This window comes from Trichomycterus rosablanca, chromosome 3, assembly GCF_030014385.1.
Source record: "Trichomycterus rosablanca isolate fTriRos1 chromosome 3, fTriRos1.hap1, whole genome shotgun sequence".
Classification (NCBI taxonomy): Eukaryota; Metazoa; Chordata; class Actinopteri; order Siluriformes; family Trichomycteridae; genus Trichomycterus; species Trichomycterus rosablanca.
This window is the reverse complement of record NC_085990.1, coordinates 43,166,740-43,190,638: the sequence shown is the minus strand read 5'-3', so window position 1 is coordinate 43,190,638 and position 23,899 is coordinate 43,166,740.

Below are 23,899 nucleotides of genomic sequence, written 5' to 3'. Positions count from 1 at the left end.
ATTTAATTGTAAAAAAAGAAAATACAAATAAATTATCTAAACTATTTATATATGACATCATTTCTTTATGATTAATTATGTACTGAAAATTGTAGAATTTTTCCACTTTTTAATGACTACAGAAAGCAGCACTGTGATTGGCCAGTCTCATTTTTATTGAGAACAACAAAATTACAGACTATTTTATTCTGCACTATGAAAATCAGCCATTGCTCTCTCTCTCTCTCTCTCTCTCTCTCTCTCTCTCTCTCTCTCTCTCTCTCTCTCTCTCTCTCACGTTTTCTGCCTCTTTCTCTTTCTTCTGCTCCCTCACTCTCTCCCTTGTGAGAGTCTGTTTGCTTTGCATAATGGCAGTGTTGTGTTGGGCCAGGAGATGAGATGGGCAGGATAGGCTGGGGCGAAGGTAGTGCTGCTTTTCTTCTACCCTGACCAGCTCTCTTTACCCCCAAACCCCCTGTTCCCAACCTTCCTCCTCCTCCACCTCCTCCTCCTCCCTCACTCTCGAAATCACCCCTCTATGTGCACTGTCCCTATCTCTCCAGGAGGCACTTGTCAATCACTTCTGTCTCCCAGAATCCCGCTGGAGCTCATTGTGCCCGCGGTCGCTGGCGGAGGCAAGCGCTCGGAGGCAACGGTGGGCCGCAGATGGAGAGCGCGCTGTCAATCATTGTCACTAATTATTAATTTCTGTCACTCAGCCCCCATGGCAACCGCTCTCTCTGGCTCCCCCTGCATTTCCCTCTCTCTCTCACTCTCTCTCCCTCTCTGTACATGTCTCTCGCCCTGGCTTTGTGGCTGTCCCTCTCGTGGGGTGAGGTGATTTGGTATGCCACCTCAGAGACTGAGAGTTCGACCTTTTATTATTTGTGTCACATGTGAACTTTCACCCTTCTCCCAGGTCACTCATCCCCAACCTCTTTTAGGTTTAGTAATTTACCCTTTATCACATCATTCTGACCCCGAATCTTTACATCGTGGTCAAACGTCTCAGCTCTCAGTAAACTTTATTTTTAATGGTTCTTGGCTTACAATATTTATACTACTTCCATTCTTCTTACACTACACTATGCTACCATTACAATGTTCATGCAACTGTTTTAGTGATGGTTATGATTTATATTAACAAAAAATATTTCATATTATGGCAATTGAATATTTTAGACAACTTCCTTCCTTCCGTCCTTCTCCTTTCTTCCTTTCTTCCCAGGATTTGAACTGTTTTGGACTGTTTTACCCTAAATTGCCTTCATCCCAACTTATTTTAGAATGTGTTGCAGTCCTAAAATGCAGGAATGGATGTTTATTAATAAATGAAATAAGGTTGACCAGACAAAACATACAATATATTTGGTTTATACTGTCTGCAATAAATTACAGTAAATATAAGAAATACTGCTTTTTTTGCCCTTTCCATACTGTCCCAACTTTTTTCGTATTTGGGGCTGTAATACAAAATGTACTTTATATACAATTTCGATTACTCACTCACTGTCTTAACCGCTTATCCAATTAGGGTCGCGGGGGGGTGCTGGAGCCTATCCCAGCTTTTTTTCAATGGGCACAAGGCACACACCCTCCAGTCCATCGCAGGGCAGACACAGAGACACACACAAACACACCCATTCACCTATAGAGCAATTCAGTGTCTCCAATTAACCTGACTGCATGTTTTTGGACTGTGGGAGTAAACCGGAGCTCCCGGAGGAAACCCACGCAGACATGGGGAGAACATGCAAACTCCGCACATAAAGGACCCGGACCGCCCCGCCTGGGGATCGAACCCAGGACTTTCTTGCTGTGAGGCGACTGTGCTACCCTCTGAGCCACCGTGCCGCCCACAATTTCGATTAGTTTTGGCAATTATTATTTCATGCTACTTGCTGTGTTATACTCTATAAAGATATATAAAAATTATGCTTTAAAACACACATATAATGGCTACAATGAGAACAATCCTTCACTGAATGTCCATTGGAATTAAAAATATTAATACAGTAAAACCCTGACCATCTCAGCCATATTGTTTAAGGAAAAAAAAAAAACGTCTCAGTTGTTGAACGTATGCTTGGTTCTCAACCGTTGGTAGTGGGCTTTGTTGGCACATGTAAGACACGAGACCCTCAGGCATTCATATGTTGACCCTCAAGCTCCGCAGCACAACTGCTAAAACAAAAGGCGATTGGGTGAGTTTGCCCATGTCTGTTGGTCAGTGGACATTTCTGCTGTAGACATTGTTTTTTATACAATAGAACCCACCATTCAGCCACCTCTCTACTGGTACAACTTGGCATTCGTCCAACTTTTTTGAATAAAATTTGACTTGAAATTCATATGTTGCCCCAAAATTTGGACCAAACCACACAGTCCACATCACAGTACGCTTTAGACATTCTACACTGGTCAGTAACTTGTCTGCTGGTGTGATCCTTAATAATGCAGGTCTGCTTTCTAATTTACTCTGATTTAAGCTCCAATACTCCATATAAGACGAGAAGTGTTCAGCAGTTAAATCAGATCCGAATGTACATTTCTCCCCCCAGTCCACTTAAATATTCGATTGGAGGGTCTGACCATGGTGTGATTCTAATGAGTCGCCCAGGCAAAGGCCAGCTGGACATGGGAACTCCCTGTTCAGCAACACATAATTATTCCAATACCCTCCAACTTACCTCTATCACTTACCCAGTCTGACTCTGCTCACTGTCTGTCTGTCTGTTATTCTATCCCCACCCCCCACCTGTCCCCCTTTCCTTTCTCAGATCTGTACCTCTTTCTCTCATGTTTTCTGTGTACTCCATTTCTTTTACTTCTTCTCATTTCGTCCTGCTGCACAATTCTCATCCTTTAAAACACATTTTACCAAAAAAACAAAATGTACATACTTCAGTGTTCACTTGCTGTCAGCTTTAATTCTTAAATAACAAACCTGTGATTATTTGTGACACAAAGGCACATGTACACATGGATTTGACAACCGCCAACCAAACACATAAATGGACAGTAAATTAATCCGCAAATCATCTCCCTATACATGTCCACAAAAGTCAAAAGTGGACTGGCTACTTCACATTGGCCCCAGGTGTGAATAAGTAAGTGAGTAATTAAATACATTTCTGGTACCATTTAAATAAAATAGATGCCCTTTATTAAAATAGATTTTCCTGGGTTCGATCCCTTTCTGTGTGGAATTTGCATGTTCTCCCTGTGCGTGGGTGCGTGTATCTGTGCAGATGCATCAGATTTAGTCAATGCGCTCAATCAGGCAGAAGACGAAACTTTGCCTATACAGCTCACTAGCCTTTTCTACAGAGCTATATGCTACAACTCGTACAAAGCACAAGCAACGTTGTCTATGGCGTATACTGAGTATCAGGTATCGTGACCACATTACAAATGATGAAGTCTTACAGCAAAGCAATCCTACAAGTCTACAGACCATGGTGGCCCAGCGACGCATCCGATTAGCTGGTTATGTTCTACTACTACCTGTAAGGAGTCCAGCATCTACTGCAGGGCAGTAGTCTACTGCAGGGCAGTTGTAGCCTAACGTTTAAGATACTGGGCTAGTAATCAGAAGGTCACTGGTTGAAGCCCCACCACTGCCAGGTTGCTGCTGTTGGGCCCTTGAGCAAGGCCCTCAACCCTCAATTGCTCACTGTATACTGTCCCTGTACTGTAAGTCGCTTTGGATAAAGGCGTCTGCTAAATGCCGAAAATGTCAATGTCAATGCAATACAATGGACCCCACCAAATGGTCATAGACAACATGGAAGACCAGTGAACACCTGGAGATCTACATTTAAAGAAGACCTAAAGCGCCTGAATATCACATGGGAGAAAGCCAGGCTCACCACAGCGGACCAAGAACGATAGAAAACATTTATCGTCCAATGTGCCTAGTTGCACAAATGGACTCAACCAACACACCAGACCCAATGCAACCTTGACCAGAATACAGCCAACATTACAAATAAATAAAACAAGGAAGATTTTGTCTGCTTTTAGTTTGGTATATAATGTCCCTATTCCATTTTTAAAATATTCTTTGAGTTTATCATGTATATCACTTCTTTATTTATTTATTAATTTTTTTTTTTTTGGGAAGGTGGGGGACTGACACCTTGACTTTATGAAGAGTTATGGGAGTAATTGCAGAAGAGAAACTGAAATGCAAATTGCCCACCAATTATGCACTCCCTAAAATGCAAATTGGAAGGAAATCAAATTTGCAGTTTGGAGGTGCGTCTCTGAAAAGCAAGGACCAAAGTGTTCTCATGCATGTCTTCTGAATTTCCAAAAAGATTCTTCTGACATGTAGCATTATGTCAGTCATATAGTTTTCATAAAAAAAGACCCACATCAAACATTTTTAAAGGGAAAGAAGAGGTAATACAATGCTTAATTCCTGCTTTAATGTCAGGTTACGTCCTTACTGTACAGATGAATACAGTAAGTACAGTATTCTAATCGGGTGGCACATTGACACACCCAGTTAGAATACTTGTGTTTTATTAATAATAATAATAATAATAATACTTTTATTATTATTAATGATAAAAATACTTACCTTTATGTGTTCCTGACTAAAGTTCAGTTGTTCTATTGATGTTCAGTTTCATAAATAAAATCCTTCTAAATGTTTTTCCTTAGTCAAACTAACCCCAAACATAATAAGTGTTTACATACATCGATCAACCATAACATTAAAACCACCTCCTTTTTTCTACATTCACTGTCTATTTATTAGCTCCACTTACCATATAAAAGCACTTTGTAGTTTTACAATTACTGACTGTAGTCCACCTGTTTCTCTGCATGCTTTGTTAGCCCCCTTTCATGCTGTTCTTTAATGGTCAGGACCCCCACAGGACCACTACAGAGCAGGTATTATTTGGGTGGTGGATCATTCTCAGCACTGCAGTGACACTGACATGGTGGTGGTGTGTTAGTGTGTGTTGTGTTGGTATAAGTGGATCAGACACAGCAGCGCTGCTGGAGTTTTTAAACACCTCACTGTCACAGCTGGACTAAGAATAGTCCACCAACCAAAAATATCCAGCCAACATCGCCCTGTGCGCAGCGTCCTGTGACCACTGATGAAGATCTCAAAGATGACCAACAGCAGCAATAGATGAGCGATCGTCTCTGACTTTACATCTACAAGGTGAACCAACTAGGTAGGAGTGTCTAATAGAGTGGACAGTAAGTGGACATGGTATTTAAAAATCTCCAGCAGCACTGCTGTGTCTGATCCACTCATACCAGCATAACACACACTAACACACCCTCACCATGTCATTGTCACTGCAGTGCTGAGAATGATCCACCACCTAAATAATACCTGCTCTGTGGTGGTCATGTGGTGGTCCTGACCATTGAAGAACTGCATGAAAGGGGGCTAAAAAAGTATGCAGAGAAACAGATGGACTACAGTCAGTAATTGTAGAACTACAAAGTGCTTCTATATGGTAAGTGGAGCTGATAAAATGGACAACGAGTGTATTAACAAGGAGGTGGTTTTAATGTTTTGGCTGATTGGTGTACAACGTGTAACAAAAAGTTATATTTTAAATGTTTTAAATCACAAATCTGTTAAACTTGTTGCTAAGGTGGCGCAGTGGTCTTATACACTAGCCCTAAGTATTTGTAGGGTTCCAATAATTATGGCGCATGTGGTTTTGTTAAAAAGAATAGTTTCTCAGCCAAAAGGTACATTTCTTCTAACCCTTGTCACTCATATTTACCAAAAATGCCAATAATTAAGGAGGGGACTTTTATGTACATATGTGAGATTTTAAAGAAAAAGAGGAGAAGTTCCTAAATCTATTAGTGTCCCCAAATCCCAAACCATAAAAAGTCTCATTAATAAGAACAGTGATGGAACACAGTGCTAAACATGCCACTTTTCTGTGTGTTGCAGACATCACAATGTAAATGTGTATATGTATCTATTTCCAAACTACAATGAAGTTTGATCAATAAAAAAATACTGAACATATTTTCTTTCTACTTGTATCAGTTAAATAAAGATTTAAGAAAATTAACAAATCACAGATTATTCTTTTTATTGCATTTTACACAATGTCCATACTTTTCTGGAAAAATATACAGTATAAACAATTAATGATATAATATTCCAAAAATTGTAGGAGAGACTAATCTGGGTTCACATCAGTGCAGATTGCATCAGCACCAGCAATTTGCAGGCACTGAAATATGAAACAGAAAATCTAATAAAATTACCAGTTTCCTGAGTTGAAAATGGATGAATCATAATAACAAGCAATAACCAACTTCCCAACCAAAGTGCATCAAGCGAGTGTTTTCAGTGATGAGGTATGAATAAATCTTTTCCTCCTTTGTCTTATTCAAGCACACATTTTTATGACTTTTTCTTTTTCTAATTTTGCGTTTATTAACTCATTAATTTATTTATTGATTCATTTTTATTAATTATTTTATTTTGGCTACATGGTTATGGTAAGTCTGTTAAAACCCCTGATCACAGGCATGAACAACCTAATAGACGTAATGGCAAAATCTTAGCACACACCTTGAGGCAATTTAGAGAAGTCAGTTTACCCTCTTATGTGTTTTGGAGGTGTTTGGAAGCCATAGTACCTGAAGGACATCCGAGAAACACCTGCTGGCATATTATTTCTATTGGTTAATAAACACCTGGTAGCTTATTATTTCTATTGGTTAATAAACACCTGGTAGCTTATTATTTCTATTGGTTATCAAACACCTGGTAGCTTATTATTTCTATTGGTTAATAAACACCTGGTAGCTTATTATTTCTATTGATTAATAAACACCTGGTAGCTTATTATATCTATTGGTTAATAAACACCTGGTAGCTTATTATTTGTATTGGTTAATAAACACCTGGTAGCTTATTATTTCTATTGGTTAATAAACACCTGGTAGCTTATTATTTCTATTGGTTAATAAACACCTGGTAGCTTATTATTTCTATTGGTTAATAAACACCTGGTAGCTTATTATATCTATTGGTTATCAAACACCTGGTAGCTAATTATTTCTATTGGTTAATAAACACCTGGTGGCTTATTATTTCTATTGGTTAATAAACACCTGGTGGCTTATTATTTCTATTGGTACCTTACTATTTCTATTGGGTAATAAACACCTGCTGGCATATTTTTTCTATTGGTTAATAAACACCTGGTGGCTTATAATTTCTATTGATTAATAAACACCTGGTAGCTTATTATTTCTATTGGTTAATAAACACCTGGTAGCTTGTTATTTCTATTGGTTAATAAACACCTGGTAGCTTATTATTTCTATTGGTTAATAAACACCTGGTAGCTTATTATTTCTATTGGTTAATAAACACCTGGTAGCTTATTATATCTATTGGTTATCAAACACCTGGTAGCTTATTATTTCTATTGGTTAATAAACACCTGGTGGCTTATTATTTCTATTGGTTAATAAACACCTGGTGGCTTATTATTTCTATTGGTACCTTACTATTTCTATTGGGTAATAAACACCTGCTGGCGTATTTTTTCTATTGGTTAATAAACACCTGGTGGCTTATAATTTCTATTGATTAATAAACACCTGGTAGCTTATTATTTCTATTGGTTAATAAACACCTGGTAGCTTATTATTCCTATTAGTTAATAAACACCTGGTGGCTTATTATTTCTATTGGTTAATAAACACCTGGTAGCTTATTATTCCTATTAGTTAATAAACATCTGGTGGCTTATTATTTCTATTGGTACCTTACTATTTCTATTGGTTAATAGGATTAGGTTATAAATGTGTATTTTAGATTAAATTTTAAACGAAACGTAGCAGAAACTGGTTTATCAAACACATAGTAAGTTATTTTATATGCAACAACCAAGCAAGAATCAACAAACCAAAGCTAAATTGTGTAACTTTTACTCATTGAGAAGAGAAATGTAGTTTTGCATTTTACACAGTTTAATTGTGAATTCTGATTGTGTTGTTTCCAATAGAATCTAAATAAGCATTACATGAGCTCTCCAAACATGTTGATTCAGTTCAGATTGCAAACCAACTTTCCCTAAAATGCTAAAAATTGATTAATTTATTCATTATGCATTAATTCACAAATCAGCCACTACTAGTAGAGACAGTGAGTTAGCTATAGTCACAGAGACTGTACAGGCTGTGTATTCAGCAAATGCTGTCTTCTCAGCTCTTATACACAGCTACTGCACAGACTAAACACACTAGATCAGACACAAAGCCTTGCAGGCAATATTTCCAAATGGATCCCACTGCTTGTCAAATCATGCATTTCCACAACTATAATTCATTTTCTTTTCCCACTAGTTGTTCTCTGGTGACTTTCCGCTTGCTCTCTTCTCCACACACTCACACAAATCAAGTGGTAGAGACCCTTGGTTATTTAAAGCATGGATTCTTGCCAGTAACTTTCCATAATGCAAAATTCTCATTTCATTGTTAGCCATTATCCAAGAAGCATTAATTAAAAAAAAGATTTATTATTTACTTTGGATGAAGACAGTAACTGTTAGATAAAACCCTTTGTATTAAGCTTTTGTACCAAGCAAAGTTGTGACCTTGTCCTTCAATTCTTTGTTTATTGGAATTGTTCTGCCATTTGTTGTTGTCAAGGATCAGCGATTCATAATGAAGCATTTTTACTGTGGGACAATTTTCTTCAAAAAACCATCTTACTAATCTTTCTGGAATCTTTCATTAGCGTTTCTTTAGCTTCTACAATTGTTTCTAAGAGTTTCTAACAATTGTGGCTCAGTTTGTATTGCAGGTGTTGCACTGTACCAGAAGTCCTGTAGACCTAGGTCTTGATTCTCACCTCTGGTTGCTGTCTATGAAGAAGTTAATTATTTTTAGACACCAAGGGGGCAGTTCAGAATAACATTCTATGTGCTTTTGAAAGATAGAAGAACACAGAAGTGCTTAAAAGAAACACATGGAAACAGTTTCGTGTTCTTCTATCTTTCAAAAGCACATAGAATGTTATTCTGAACCCTTGGTGTCTAAAAATAATTAACTATAAAAGTGTGTTGCCCTACAATAAACTGGCACCCTGTCACACAGATCATTACGACCCTTAGCAGGATGAAGCTTATAATAATAATACAAGTAATAATAATAATAATAATAATAATAATAATAATAATAATAATAATAATAATAATAATAATAATATATTTATTAATAATAGTAACCACCACCACTAATACTAATACCAATAATAATAATATCAATAATAATACCAATGATAATATCTTTATTAATAATAGTAACCACCACCACTAATACTAATACCAATAATAATAATAATAATACTAATAATAATAATATCAATAATTATACTAATAATAATTTTAATATTAATAATAACAATACCACTAATACTAATAATAATAATGATATCAATAAAAATAATTTTTTTTTATTAATAATAACAACCAATACCACTACTAATAATACTTATAGTAATAATAATAATAATAATTATTATATCTTTATTAATAATAATAACCACCACCACTAATACCACCACCACCACTACTACCACTAATAATAATATCTTTATTAATAATAATAACCACCACCACTAATACCACCACAGGTAACTCTGAGGCATCAGTAACACACGTTGATGTGCTAGAGTACAAGATCCCACCACTAACATTTGCTGAGCTTGTAATTAAATAAGACTTTTTTGTGATCATGTGTAAGGAAAAATCTCTCTTCCCAACATTTACCTAATGTGACAGAAGTTAAAAAGGAGGATTTATGAAAAGCACCTTTAATAACATCAGATATTTTCTGACATGTTGACGTGGATTTGTTCGCAACATGCTAAATGCAAAATAGACCTAGTTTGAAATGGCTTTTAATAAATTTGACTGAACGTTTTTCTCTGACAGTTAAAAGACTAGACAAGAGGAAATATGTTAGTATTGTAATATCTCAGACTGACTGCATCAATCATAAAAAGAAATAAAGTCTGTGTGACATGCAGTCCCTTCTAGCTAAATTCAGGTAAACATATTTTACGTGGAAGTATGAACAGTGGACAGAGTAGTTTCCATGAGCTAATAATCCTACAGTGGGAAAATTAACACTATTTAAGCTATAACACAGTGACAGAGACATGAGAAGAGATGTGCACTTTATCAAAATCTTCCTGTGTTACTTTACAACACAGAGCTATCAGTTTGTTTCACTACTTATAAGTATGAAGCTGCTATGAACTTCATTCTGCTGATTCCTTTGATTCCTTGATATTAAAAGGGAAAAAAGCTCAAAGCACACTTTAGTTAAGTGTCATAGTCTTTATTGTGAGATCACAAAAAACTTAATGTCACTAGAGACACATTTACATATTTTAGAACTAGCACTCTTTTCTCCCACTCTTAAAGATCAGCAATCAGCTCAACAGTGCTGTGAAAAAGTATTTGCCCCCCAGCTGATTTCTTCTACATTTTCAGCATTTAGCAGGAGCTTTTATCCAAAGCGACTTACACTACTGTGACATTAGACTGTCTAAGCAATTGAGGGTTAAGGGCCTTGCTCAAGGGTCCAACCGTGGCAACCTGGCAGTGGTGGGCCCTAGTCCAGTACCTTAACCACTGTAACAGGATGTAACAGGCTGTAACAGGACCTTAACCGCTAGGCTACAACTGCCCTTCTACTTTGCTAATTTGTCACATTTAAATAATTAAGATCCTCCAACTAATTTTAATATAAGATAAAAGAATGTAGCTTTTAACATATTATTGCATTTATTGAAGGTAACATTTCATTTAACACCTACAGTATATCACCGATGTAAAAAAGATTTTTTTACTCTTAAACCTAGTAACTGGTTGTACCAGTCTTCGCAGTAACAACGTTTGTGATAATTTGCAAGTCCTTGACATCACTATAAATATACTTTGGACCACTCTTGTTTTTGCAGAATTGTTTTAATTCAGCTACATTTTCAAGAATGAACTGCCCATTTAAGGTCTTACCACAGCAACTCAATGGGATTCAAGTCAGGACTTTGACTCAGCCACTCCAAAACCTCAATTGTGTTCCCTTTGAGTCATTCCGAGGTGGACTTATTTGTGTGCTTTGGATCATTGTCACATTGCATAACCTAACTGCGTTTGAGCTTTAGGTCATTTAGGCTTTTCTGTTAGAGATCAGAACTCATGGTTTTATCAATTATGGCAAGCAAAGCAGGTCCATACCATCACACTGCCACCCCCACCACTGACACGATGTTCTCATGGTTGAATGTGGTGTTAGCTTTACCCCAGATGTAACAGGACCCTTGTCTTCCATGAAGTTCTACCTTTGACTCATCAGTCTACGGGATATGGTCCTAAAAGTCTTGAGGGTCATCTAAATGTCTTTGAGCCTTGGTGTTCTTGTTGGTCAGCAGTGGTTTGTGCCTTGCAACTCTCCCATTAATGCCTTTTTTGCCCAGCATCTTTCTTATTGTGGAATCGTGTACATTGACCCTAAGGCCTGCAGTTCTTTACATGTTCATCTGGGTTCTTTCGTGTTTATTTGGTCTGTTATTTCTGGAAAGGTTCACCACTGTTGTTTTTTCCAATTATGGATAATGGATCTCAGGGTGTTAACAATGGCTTTGTAACCCTTTTCGCACTGGTGGATTACAATGACTGGCAGTGGTCACGCCTCAGTGTGGCTAGTAAAATTTTACTATTTTACTATTTACTATTCTCATTTAAAATTGGTTAAGTGATTTACTTAGTGGCTTAGCAGTTGCAGTCTAGCGGTTAAGTGGCTGGACTAGTAACTAAGAGGTTGCTGGTTGAAGCCCTATCACTGCCAGGTTGTCACTGTTGGGCCCTTGAGCGAGGCCCTTAACCCTCAATCGCGTAGACTGTATACTGTCACAGTACTGCAAGTCGCTTTGGATAAAAATGCCAAAAATGTAAATGTAAGCTTAGAGGGAAATATTTTTCCTCATGGAGATAGGTAGGGCTGAATAATTTTTCTCACAATAAATGAAACCATTATTAATAAAACATTTTGTTTACTTTGATTATATGTGTCTAATAAAGTCATTTTATTATGTGAAACATGAAGTGTAACAAATAAAAAATAAAAAGCACTGTAGATATTTCCTCTCACACATGCAATACTTCAGACCATGTTGCCAGATGCAATTTTATCACATTTCTTAGGCACTCTTGCAGCCTTTTGCTTTATGGATTTTAATGATCTTAACTTTGTGCTCATTAATTGTAAACATCCAGCTTATATTATTTACCCATGTTCACCTTTGTTTAGCTGCTTAGTTTGTCCCTACCTGAACTCACAAGAGCTTGGAAAACAGATTATGAAAGTCTTTTACACACTTTTGACATATTATACATTAAAAACACAGCTGAGGGCCGCTCAGGTGGTGCAGCAGTAAAAACACATGCTAGCGCACCAGAGCTGTGATTTCGAATACATCATATCTAATCTCAGCTCTGCCAATGATTGGCCTGTTGTTCATATAGGGGTGGGGTATTAAGTCAGATAGGGACTCCTCGTAACTGATGCACTACCTCTGCTGGCTGATTGATGGTGCCTTCACAGAGGCGGGGAAAGAGTGTGGATCAGGGTGTGTCTCTCCATACACAAGGCTGATTCGCATATATGCACTCGCCTAGTTTGGGTGACAAAAATGCATACGGCTGCTGCCCACGTGTCGAAGGGGGTGTGGGTTAGCTTCGTTCTCCTCAAATCAGAGCGGGGGTCGGCATTAGTGGAGAGAAAGCATGATGCAATCGGGCAATTGGACCTGCTAAAAAGGTGGGAGAAAAAGAGGAGAAAATGCATAAAACAAATTATATAAAACACAGCTTTTTTGCTGAACACACTGAATTTAGATTAAAAGACATGGTTTTCCATTACTACAAGAGGGCAAAATATACATCTAAAGGTGCTACAGCTGATAGCTGTTGTTTATTGTTGTTTTACACAGAAAGTTTTAAAAAGTGCATTAAAATATGTAAAATCCAGCTGTTTCTCTTTTTGGATGTTGTTACAGCGCTTTGAATTAACATTGAACAGAGACTGGCATCATTAAATTTGATGTTAATTTAGAAAACCTCTGTACATTTAAGACAAGGGCAAAATCAATACTGAATGCCCATGAGGTTTGCTTCCTCAGATGGCACTGCAGCAAAAAGTGACATATTTCTATACTGAATATGACCAACTACGATTGGGAATACTTTGGAAAACCATTGTCAGTAAATATGGTTTGTCGCTGCATATATTAGCAACATCCAGAAAGGCCATCTCAGATGGACTCATACAAAGTAAAAACTGGTGCTGTTGTCTGACAAGTCAATTTTTCAAATATTATTTCCAGGCAAAAGAGGAAAGGACCAAAATTCTAATTAATGCTCATGGATACATAAACATTATTGAGTAACATATGCGGACATCTAGACTTCCCTCTTTTTAGACACATCTGTGCTTGTTTTGTTGCTTGTTGCTTTGTTGTTCAGAGTGCAGATGCTAGACTGCCCTGCCTGCTGTCCAGACACATCTTCTATTAAAAATGCACCAGTCATTCCAGGTAAAGAAGCTTCAAACCAGCACAGACTTTATTCTGCTTGGTAAAGACTGATTCAGAATTCTAATAAATCTTTAAAATACAGTACAGTGTAATTTAATGTAATATAATGTTGAATACAATAATCTAGGGAAGGTGGTACGATGGCTCTGTAAGTAGCACTGTCGCCTCACAGCAAGAAGGTCCGGGGTTTGATCCCCAGGCTAGGCGGTCTGGGTCCTTTCTGTGTGGAGTTTGTATGTTCTTCCTGTGTCTGTGTGGGTTTCCTCCGGGAGCTCCGGTTTCCTCCCACAGTCCAAAGACATGCAAGTGAGGTGAATTGGAGATTAAATTGTCCATGACTGTGTTTTGACGTTGAACTTGTTAAACTGATGAATCATGTGTTTTGTTTGTTTGTTTATTAGGATTTTAACGTCATGTTTTACTCTTTGGTTACATTCATGACAGGAAACGGTAGTTACTTGTTACACAAGATTCATCAGTTCACAAGGTTATATTGAACCAGTCATGGACAATTTAGTATCTCCAGTTCACCTCACTTGCATGTCTTTGGACTGTGGGAAGAAACCCACACAGACACGGGGAGAACATGCAAACTTCACACAGAAGGGACCCACCCGGACCGCCCCACCTGAGGATCAAACCCAGGACTTTCTTGCTGTGAGGCGACAGTGCTACCCACTTAGTCACCGTGCTGCCTGAATCATGTGTAACGCGTAACTACCGTTTCTGTCATGAATGTAACCAAAATGTGTAAAACATGTTGTTAAAATCCTAATAAATAAATAAATAAAACAATAATCTAGGACAGTGTGGCATTAACACTACATGCAGCACCACAGCGCTTTCCTGGACATTTAGTAACTTTAAAACTAAAATTATTTAAGTTTATATTTAATGTATGTGCATAAAACTATGATTAGGCTTATATTATAAAGCTAACAGAAAGTAAGTAGGAAAAACAATGTAATTATTTATTAAAATGATGTGAAAGCCAATAAATCCTTTTGTAAAATCCTTTTATAAGAGCCTTTTGTAATTAATAAAATGTTTTAACATTAAATGTTGGATTATTTTCTAAGACCTCCTGGAACTTAAAAGAGAATTAGGAATGTCTTGAGAACTTACTGGGTTGAAACTATTGTAATAATGCTAGCATTATCATCTAAAGTATTTATATGTTTTCAAGAGAAATTAATGCTAATTAACTTAGTTGCTTGAGGCTTTTTGCCTAATGTTACAGCTGCCTTTTCTTTTTCAGCAAATCTGTCTCAGTATACAGTATATGTCAAGTCTTCTTTGAGTAATGGTGAGAATATGATAAAACATCAAGTATAAAATGTAACGAGTCGTATAAATATATTCAGTGCTACTCCAGTAGTGTCATTTTATTGGCCTGTAGTCCAGCCATAGAAGCTTGTTTGTTTGTTTATTAGGATTTTAACGTCATGTTTTACACTTTGGTTACATTTATGACAGGAACAGTAGTTCAGGTTACACATGATTCATCAGTTTAAGTTCATTGTCAAACACTGTCAGAGGCAATTTCTTACTGTGGGAGGAAACCCACACAGACACAGAGAGAACACGCTAACTCCACCTGGGAGTCCGGGAGAACCCAGGATCCTCTTGCGACAGTGCTACCCACCAAGCCACCATGCTGCCCTGCCTTTTTTTTTTCAATCATATTAAAAGTAATTTCAGCCTATTTAACTTCATAATGATTGCAATAATGTACTCTGTTGTGGCTTCATGAAATGTAAAGTGGGGAGTAAAAAAATGCATTTATTACAACATTTATTTTTGTAATTTGTAAAAGTATTTTAATTTGAAGTACATTTTACTCCCACTTAGGGGTAAATGTATCATTTTATTTATTTCATTAGGATTTTAACATCATGTTTTACACATTTTGGTTATATTCATGACAGGACAGGTAGTTACTGGTTAATTTCAATGTCAAACACAGTCACATACAATTTTGTGTCTTCAATTCACCTTACTTGCATGTCTTTGTACTGTGGGAGGAAGCCGGAGCTCCGGGAGGAAACCCACGCAGACACGGGGAGAACATGCAAACTCCACACAGAAAGGACCCAGACCGCTCCACCTGGAAATTGAAGTCAGAATGTTCTTGCTGTGAGGTGACAGTGCTACCCACCGAGCCACTGTGTTGCCCAGGTAAATGTTTAAAATGTAGAAATTGTATTATTGTTTATATTTTCATTTGTGTTTAAAATCAGTGATAATGAGTTTTATATAATATAACTGCATATTATATATAACACTGTAAGCATAAAGTATTCAAGAAGCATGCCCGGTGATGGACTGGCAAACTATCTATGAATCAGACCCACTGCAACCCTGAGCAGGATAAAGAGGTGGAAAAACAGACAAACACTAAATAAATGAATTTTTACACATGACAGAGTCCCAGTTTACTACAGGACAGCACACACTCACACTTTCTTGATTTGGGGCAGCCAATTCACTTATCTGTTACTTTTGAGAGATGGGATAAAACCGGACTACCTGAATGAAACCCACATGGTCTCAGAAAGAATCTAAAAAAAACAGCAACAAAAATTACAAACAAGGATCAAACTCAGGACCCAAGTTGCTGTGCAGTATCCACCTACCAACTGTCTCACAGTGCTAAATACATATTAAAAAATACTCTGATTCTGTTACTGTGCAATCTTGAGCACCCCCTCTGTTTCCCTTTCCTTCTCTCAACTGAGAGATCGGGCAGCTCCATATCTGACTTATGACTGGGAAATGATTTGAAGAGTGACAATCTACTGTCAACAGTGCTTTCCAAACTACATCGTACTGCCCCACATGGTTGCACTGCACTGAGCATGCCTCACATTTGTTACACCCAGGAAAACTCTGTCTAACAACTCAGGTTGTGTCTAAGCCTGCCGAACTCCACACCCTACGCGCCCCTTCCTCGGCCCTGTATATGACCAGAAGCTCCCTAGTGAAGCGAGAACGGCATATTTTAAATCCGGGTCTGATGAGAGCATGGAGCGTGCAATATGTTTTTCATGATCCTTGTGAATAGGCAATGTGAGACGGGTGAGTAGAGTCGGCAGCCTCGAGCTGAAGCGCCGACACTCGGGCAGCCTCACACAGAGCCACTGAGTGAGAACGGGTTCAGACAAGGGGAACAGGACATCCTCGTGCTAGCGATTATCCAATGCATTTCCACTGTGTTCCATTAAGGTTAAACAAGCATGGGAAGACGCACACACATTCGCACACTTCCTTTAGAAACTGAGCCTGTCCGAGGGCCTGACTGGGCTGTCCTGTGCATTGTGTCTGCATGAGGCTAAGATAATGGCATCTGTCGCTGCTGCTTTAGTCACAGTGGCTCGTGCGCTGCCCATTAGCTTACTGTTGGCTGGCTGCCCTGGCCTGACACGCTCCGATGGCCCCCTGCAAAATTCAGGGGACTGCTGCCATTCTCTCCCTCCCCTCACTTGTCCCTCACTCATTCTCACTCTTTCATTCTTCTGTTTATTTCTATCTTCTATTCTTTCTTTTCTTGTTTTGCATTTTACCTTCTTGCTCTCACACAAACAGGATGAATTTTGTTTGGGTCAAAAACTGACCCAGTGTTTGACCACTGCTGGTTCAGTCTAAACCATGACTGGGGATGCCCAGTATTCCACTGTGAATAATAAAAAATAGCTTCTTAAGCAAATAGTACCTGATTTTATTACAGAGATAATACATTGTAAAGAGCTTTCATAGTTTATAGAATAATAAATCAACACTTGAATGGAAAAGCTATGGCACCATAGCAAACACGTTCATTATTTCATGTCTGTCAGTCTAACTGGTTAGACAATCAGCAAAATTTCACTAAACCACAGGTAACTGTCCCGCTCTAAAGGTGAGCTACACAAGCATTCACAAAATAATCTTAGACTAACTATAAGAAAGGTAAGAACAAAAGCCAGCACCTTTTCAAATAGAGTTACAGAATGACTTAAAAGCTGCAGCAACCATAGTACCAAAAGAATGAACTGCACCACTATTAAATCTGTTCCTATACTCCACACAATCCATGCACTTTGGTCAGAGAAATATAATTAATCTGACATAATTGGTGAAAGAAGGGTTAAATCTAAATAAAGAGTCCATCCCAGTCAACAAGGTAATGTCAATTGAATGGCTAATTTTCTCATATACAATATATACTGTATATATATATAGTTAAAAAATTAGAGGTCTACAAAGCTGAAAACAATTTCCTATTCGAACCAAGCTGAACCAAAATATCTAACCACAATGCTGCATTTTTACTGTGCCATCGGCCGCAGTGCTGTCGGCCGGCTGGGTGTCTACACAGACATTACTAGCTATGTCTGAGGGTTAATGGTCAAAGCCCAGTGGTTCCCAGTGGAACTCTGCCCATCACAACTCTGACAAGGATGAAGCAGTTAATAAAAAAGTCAACAGAAAAAAACTTGCACAGTCTGCTTGTAAATACTAATTCCCAAAATTACACATATGTATATCAATATAGGGGTATTATTTCACAATTGCCTATTTTTTTTAAAAATGTATGGGAGGAAAAAAAAATAGATTCAACTAAATCAATTAAATCACAGTGTCTGTATTATACAGAGAAAAACAGTATTTAAATCAACTTCCAAGATCAACATAGTGGCATAAACTAATCATGGTTGGTCCTAATTTCTCAGGAATAACGCGGTCTTAGAAATGTCCAACTGCCCCCTTTTATACAGACACAACTGTCATTAGTCCAATGTTTATTTAAATGCTCTAGCATTTTACATCCCTTTCTAAAGTTAAACATCGTCAAATGTCTGTTCCTCTTTAAGTATGTGAACATTTGCATTTAAAAATAAGCACAAGGCAGAAACAACACTCATGTTTTAGGAAGGTGAGAGAAAACCAACAGTAAAATAGCTACAGTATAAAATTATTCCAAAATGTCATGTACATATTTGCAATAATGCACAGTAACACTGTTTATTGTACCTTTAACATAAAAGACGAAAAGGTTAAATGAGGATAAATGCCATTTTAAAACCTCTGTAACTACAATTAATAGATAAATAATATCTATATAAAAAGCAGTTTTTCAGGCTATAATTTTAACAGGCTTTAATGTTCTTTCATGTTCTTAGATTGTTGTCTATTTGTACTAGAGTAAGGATGTATTTTCTGAGGAAGAAGCACTTCTGTACATTGTTCTGGATAAGAGTGACTACTAAATTCTGGAAATGTAAATGTAATACTTTTCTTTACATATATACAATATACATAATTCTTTCATAAATGTTTAATCTCTGTTATTGTTTAAAATCAAATTAATAATAAAAATAAAAAGAATATTTTAACACTATAAATTCATTTAGAATTTTACCAACACATTTGTCATATGCAATATTGATTTTATAAAAGGTTTAGTAGATTAAAGATTTTTTAAGTTAAATAAATAAATCACTTTTATACTGTAAAACAGTCATTAGTAAATTAACATGAACACTTCTTTCAATTAGATTCATGGTCAGGCTGCTATATATATTATATATACTGTAGCTATTATGTTATATTGTTTCCTTTTTTATTGATTAATTTCATTATTTGCCTTTTACACATATACACTGTGGATGATGGTGTGGAACTTATAATCAATTACTAAATAAAAATAACATTTAACTTGTGCCATTTACTTTTACCTACGTAAAACATAGTTTAACCAGTTTAGCTGAAAACTTTGGGAGAATAAATCAGTAGTCAGTACTGTACTGTAATAACGCAACAGACTTAAAACTGTATTGTGATATGATTTATTAATGTACAAATAATGAATCCTGATTTTCTAGCTATATCATCCAAATTTCCTTTTTTGAGTTATACAACAAGCCAAAACTCACACGGGTCATAAATAAAATGTTAGAAATCCAACACTTGCAAAATATTACCTAATACACTATTCCAGTCCGGCTATGTCAATTCATTGTGTTATCTAAACCCAGGAATCAGCATCTTCATAAGAAAGTGATCAAAGACCATCCCTCATCCAGCCTCATGCTCCCATTTATAATACTACAGTAAACAGTTGCATATTAGAAAACATCTCTCTCTGACAAAACTAAGAGGCACTGGATATTTCCACTTATTAGCTATTGGTCATTAGTGGGTGTGAGTGGAGGGGATGGGAAGTGTGGCGTCAGTTTTGATAAAGCAAGGCAATTTCAAGGGCTGCTATTCAGCCAAATTACAGTTGTACATCATGCTGCTCTCGCCTTCCTCCCCCTTGTACAACTGTGTGATGTTAACATTTCATTTGCATGTCTGCCACCAAACACATGGGCTAGATACAGAAAGCAAGGCTGAACACAAACTGATCAGGGGCAAATCATGAGCACTGGCTCCATCTAGTGTGTAACAGATACCACATCAGCTAAATTGTAGCACACAGGCTAATTTCTGTGTTTTATTTGCTAATTCACATTATTTTTCAGAACCCAATTACAATTATGCCTGTGTATATTAAATTTAATTTATTTCATTGAAGTTTCAAGCACATTTAACAGTAAAGATGCTTTAAACATACTGAAATGTACAGTTCTGCTAATTCTGTTTGCTTTAAAACATTGTGATGCAGTTGTAAGGAAAATGTGTAACTAATTTGTAGGAATTCTTTAATTGTGAAAAGAGAAAAGTATTAGACCCTTTGCTGTGGCACTTCAAACTGTGGTCCACCTGTTAATATTTGGGCCTATAAGGGGCCACTGCATTATCAGGACAAAAAACAAGCCATGAGGTTCAAGGTCCTGTCTGTGAATCTCCGCTATTAAGCTGGCAAAGGCATAGATCAGCGCAAGGATGTAAAACAATACTCTATATGGGCACTGGTACGTAAAAAGGCCACAAGCACTAAAATGCTCCATACATCCTGTGCAGAGATGGAAGAACCAGCTGGACAGACAACCATCTCGGTAGCACTCCCAAATCAGGGCCAAATTTTTATGTCAAAATGACAGGATGGAAGAGTCTTTTGAGCTTGGCCAAAAAAATGCATATCGCCTAGCTAATATCATCCGTGGTAAAACATAGTGATGGCAGCATCGTGCTGTTGGGGGGGGGGGGGGGTGAACTTCTCAGAGGCAAGGACAAGAAGACTGTAAGAACTGAGGTATAGGTGGACTCAACCAAGTACAGAAACCTCATTTAGATTTACACTTTACATTTAGGCAAAGCAATGACCCAGAACCTAAAAGACAAAATAACACAGGGGGGGATAAACCCTATTAAACATCTGTGACAAGACCTGATAGCAGTTCACAGATGCTTGACATCCAATCTGATGGAGTTTCTAAAGATCGGCCATTAAAAATAGGATAAATAGCCCAAATCTAGGAGATAGAAGAATCTCGACAGCATAATGAGTCTTCTACAAAGTATTGAACTAAAATACTGAAAGAACTGAAAGTACTTCTGTGAATAAAATATCAGTTTTTGATTTTTAATTTTAGATTAAAATTAGATTTAACTTATTAGGTGTAGATGGATAAAATCAGTAATTATATCCATACAAAATCAAATCCACAACACAACAAAATGCACAAAAAAAAAGGTCCACCAATTATTTATAAATCTATTGTGAATATAACTGGGGGATATGACAAAATATACATTTGACGTCCACATGTATGTGTGTAAAAGAGCAGTAATGATACCAGAGTTTCAGCAAGACCATTCATCTCAAACCGATGTGTTTGGATTCTACATTGTCCTAACAATACACTGGCTCAAATAAACACCCCTACCTAATAAAGAGCATTAACATACTGTGTAAATATTCACACTGAGATCAATTCATAGCCCACACACCATGTCAGCAATGAGCATAGTGTGACACAGGATAATACAGAATTATAAGCTATTTCTATACATAACTGCATATCATTTTATTTAAACGCTTTCATGTTCATGGTTTAGTAAGAAATTAGTCATTCTAAGATAAACAATACTGCTGACAGGCGAGACAATGAGCAGTGAACAGCACGCTACTCCAGGGCAGCAGGAAGCCATTTAGAGGATCTATTGCTGAATATTTACCAGAAATTAGTAGCTTAATGAAGTGGATAAAATTCTGTCACTGTTTTATTGCATGTAAATTGTGTGGAAGTGGATTTTAACTGCCTAGCCTACTTTTCATAATGACTCATGACAATAGCTGCAAGGCTTATTGGCTTCTCCAGCATCTTACGGTCTAAATGCCAGACTCGCATTAAAACATGTAAACTCTTGTTACACAATGCAGAGTAAAGTTGTGTAAATTCACCATCTTATTATGGTTGTTATTAATTGGAGAAAGCCAATTTACAAGCACTACCTAAAAGGGTCATTGCACTGTTGAACCAGCTGAGATTGAATTATAGTTATTACAAAGAAATAAGAGCTCCATGTACCACACTTTTAGTTAAAGTTAAAATTTCTAAAATGTTTATCCCATTACTATATTAGCTGACTTGTTAAAATCAACAGTTTCATCAGCTCAATAACTAAACATTTTATTTATTAATTAATAAATTCTATTATCTTCTGTAACTACACACACAAAAGCAAAAAGCAGGATTACACCCTGTAAGGACCTAACACACTCATTAATTCATCCATACACACATATACTGTAAATACACCTACATGCATGTATTTGAAATTATGGCACTGATACATTTCTACAAACCACTCTAACCCAGTTATGGTTTCAGTGGATCCAGTACCATTGATGTGCGAATCAAAGCCTGGACCAGGATTTGTGTTGCTGTGTGGAACCCAGTTCACTGTCCAATAACATGTAACAGGTGGACTGGTCATTTTATATTTCCTCATTGTCCTGCTAAAATAGACATGGAGTATATGGGAAACGACATTGTCTTGACGGCAGCATACCAAAAAAAAAAACTCCGCATTAATGGTACCTTTTTTCTGGTGATGGTCTTTTTCATCTTTGGCACATAGAAAATGATGTTCGTTTTTCCCAAAGACAAGTTGGAACATGCATCTGGCCAATAACAGGTTACCTCTGTCTTTTGGTCCATCTCAGATGACTAAGGGCCCTGAGATCTTATCGGCATTTCTGTGCAAATAACACATTGATTCTTCTTTGCATAAAAGTTAAATGACAATAATTTTCCAAGGTAATCGCGAGCCTAAGTGGCTGAGTCCATAACAGTAGCATAACGGTTTTTCAAACAATACCGCCTGAGGGTTCAGTGGTCACACATTTAGCAGCAGTTTTTACCCTTGGTCTTTATGAACAGCTGACTCCCTGATTCTTTTAATGATATTATGAACAGCAGTTGGTTAAAGACAGGATTTCTTTTGTGATCTTGTGTTGAGAAACAAGACTGACAATGCTCTCACCAGTTTTCCCACTTTTGCTCAAAATGATGACACAGCTCATCCTTGCTTACAAATACTAAACCTTTGGTGGATAACTGTTTTTATACAACAGTAGGCAAATAAATTCTGCCATTCATCCCAAAGGTGACTTGGATGTAGTATTTTATTAACTGATTAGATACTTACTTTTGGTGCTTTACCCATGGCAATCAGTAGTCACCATCATAGAGATTATTATGAATAAGGATTAGTTACTGGATAACTGTACTGTGCTGTTCACCTTGCAACTCTGTCATGGATACAATTTCTGCCCAGTATCTTCTATCAGAACCATAAATGCTGACCTTTCCTAAAGCAAAAGCTTGTGATTTCATAAATGTTTGTCTAGGTACTTTTGTGTCATTTATGGGCAAAAAACAGCTATTTCTTGAAGGATTTCACCCTGTTCCAAGTAGGATTTTTTTGTATTCATTTTGTTAGTTTTGCTACTTAGACATAGTGGCTCTCACTGGGGTTCACTAGACTTCCAGAGCCCGGGAAATAGAACTTTTTACAGACCTATATTTTTATTTATTATTTATTTATATATTTATTTTTAGCTTAAAATATTCTATTTCTTTAAAAAAAATAATGATTTTAATTGGTATTTTAATATATTTTTAATAAATTTTGATTAATCACTGAAAAGAATTATAAAGAATGAAGAAAAATGAAAAACATGCAAAAATATAATAAATCAGAATGAAAGGTACTACTCAGATCACAGTATGAAGGGGAAAAGATTTGGTTTAGAACTCTTCCCTGAAGTAAGATTAACCATAAGTAATAATAATATACCTGAAGTGTCCATACAATTGCTAAAACAATCTGTGTAAGAGAATGATTTGGAACTAGACTTGGAAT